We start from the raw sequence: 2,637 nt of genomic DNA on the forward strand, positions 1-2,637 counted from the left end.
TTTGGAATGAATTAAGACTTTAAACTTCCAGATGTTTAAACTACTACTGTAAATTCAAACTCATTAAAAAGGAGATTTACTACCTCTACATAGTTTTGAAGTCTGTTGTTCACCCTGTCCAAATAATTTATGAAACTAAATACAGTGGCAGGTAGTGTATTCTATTTATATAGTATTCATGGTGAGAAATAAGGGGCATTTAAAAAAGGTCTGGAAATTAACTGCCATTTAGTCAACCTATAGATCACACTTATTGTTACTTCTAAGCTAGTAATTGTTTCCTGAAACTGATCTTGTGGATATTTTTATGCAACTCTGTACTAAAAATTACTTTACTTTTTCTGGCCACAAAAAGCTGGCTACAGAGCAGCATTTGATTATGGCAAGACAGCTGCATCCACTCGCATGAAATAAATGGACCTGGATCTAGTCCTTTGTGGTAGTGTCTTGGCAGCCAAACAAAGGTGGCAGCACTTCTACACCCAGTTTGTCAAGTCTCAGAAGTTTCAGGCTCCATTTTTTTTTCTTTGCAAGAAACCCATGTCGACTATAATGAGTGCATTTTAGAGATGCTGTGCTGAAAGCTGGCAATGGATAAAGCAAGAACATAAAAGGAACCTATTCCTAAAGCAAATATTCCTTTTACAAACCTTAAGAATGAAATGGCTTTCACAATCAATTTCAATATTGAAGTACTGGACTGAAGTACCTGCCTCTGACACTTACTTGCCATATAATTTGAGGCAATTAATTCATCTCTGTGAGCATGATTTCTCAACTGAAAAAAGTGGGCTAATATCTGAGTTTCTCTGAGAACCTGAATGAGATCATTCAAAGTGCCTTGTAAGCTCTAAAGTAACATATAAGTATTAATAAACACAGCAAGTACAATTTTCCTGTTTTATGACTTACTTAAAATAGCACTTAAAAAGTGGCTGCCCCTAATATCAAACAGAAATAATCCTGATCCAACTAAGTTACTGCAGAGGAACTTGTCTCAGAAGGAAAGCTCTTTCAACCCAACCAACTACTACTTACCTCACAGGAATTATTCTAAGAATTAACTGAAAATTACATCGAATTATTAATAAAGCATTTGTTCCCACTTATTTCACAGGTCACACATCCTAGATCAGGCTTCAACTGTGTAACTTTTTTTCCAAAGAAAAATGAGATATGTCAAAAGCAAAAATTCCTCTGATATGCCAAATCTTGAATGTCTTTCCTAGTACATTTGCAAACTATTTAGATATGATACAGACTTTATTAAAAAAAAAAACTGTACAAGGCTTTTGTGGATACTCTGTATGTTATTTTCCTTTCCTTTAATTTCAATAAATCTGATTTACTGAAGTCTATGAAGTTTGTGTGTGTGTAGTTGTAAGTATGTACAATTTTATGTACTTATGGGCCAACTCTAGGCTGTAAGCTTGGTGAGTCAGAAAATGTACTGGGTATTGCCAGCACTTAGCCAAGAAGCCTGGCACACAGTAAGCATTCAACTTATATTTGTGGAATAAATGGTCACGACCCTACCACTTTCTACATTATCTAATCTTGCAAAAGACAACCTGTTTCATCAGTAAGATTACCACTGATTCAACCTACCATCAAAGATGTTTGTTGAAAACATCTTTTAATAAATTAGGCTTTTAAGCTTCCAATAGACTCCCAAATTAGAGAACATGCTTACATTATAAAAACAAATGATGGGCATCTCAAAAGCTTAACTAATGCTTACTGAATGAATATTTTTGAATACATTATTTGGCAGACGGAAAAGGGGGCCATTATTTTGTAGCTCCTCCCAACAAAAGCAGTCTATTTCCTCATCCTTCGAATCCAGACCGGCCAAGTGACTTGCTTGGACCAAAAGAATGTGGTGAAAGTGATGCTCTGAATTACTGAGTCCAGGTTTTGAAGCCACTGCCTTTGCTTTCCTGGTACTCTTGAGAGCACCATTACATAGCGCAAGATAAAAGACCACATGGAGAGGCCCAGTCATCATATTCAGTCCCCAGCCACCCTCCCAGCTGAATGCAGAGCCCAGATGAGACTAGCAGAAGAACCACTCAAGCAACCCACAGAACTGTGAGAAATGGTTAAATGTTTAAGCCACTAAATTTGGGGGTAATGTTAAGCAGCAATAGGTCACTGATGATAAATTAACCCTCATAGCACAACCTTAAGGTAGATTTCATAGTTGAGGAAACTGACGCAGGTTAAATAACCTGCCAAGGTCACACCACTCTTAAGTGCCCTAAGAACAGGATGAATATATTGAAACACCAGCTTTGTGTCTCCTTCATTGTCATCCTGCCATCAGGAACTTGATCAGTTCTTTCTGACAAGGACAGAGGCATCTCTTACAGCCCTGGCTACAAGATAAACTCTTATCTTTTTGTTAAGCTGCATGCATAATGTGTCTTGATTTGACAGTCTGTGGGCTTTCCTAGGACAGAGAAATGGACTGTGAGCTATCATTCTCAGCAGTCCAGCAAATACACACCACTCTGGTTTCTGAAGCTCAAGGAACACTTACTCCCAACATAAAATAATTCATTAACACCTCTGCATTCATTTTAGCCAGCAATAATAAGACAAACTGACAATTTATATCAGGGCCCACACAGTACA

The sequence above is a fragment of the Mandrillus leucophaeus genome, unplaced genomic scaffold, assembly GCF_000951045.1.
Source record: "Mandrillus leucophaeus isolate KB7577 unplaced genomic scaffold, Mleu.le_1.0 Scaffold1095, whole genome shotgun sequence".
In the NCBI taxonomy this organism is placed as follows: Eukaryota; Metazoa; Chordata; class Mammalia; order Primates; family Cercopithecidae; genus Mandrillus; species Mandrillus leucophaeus.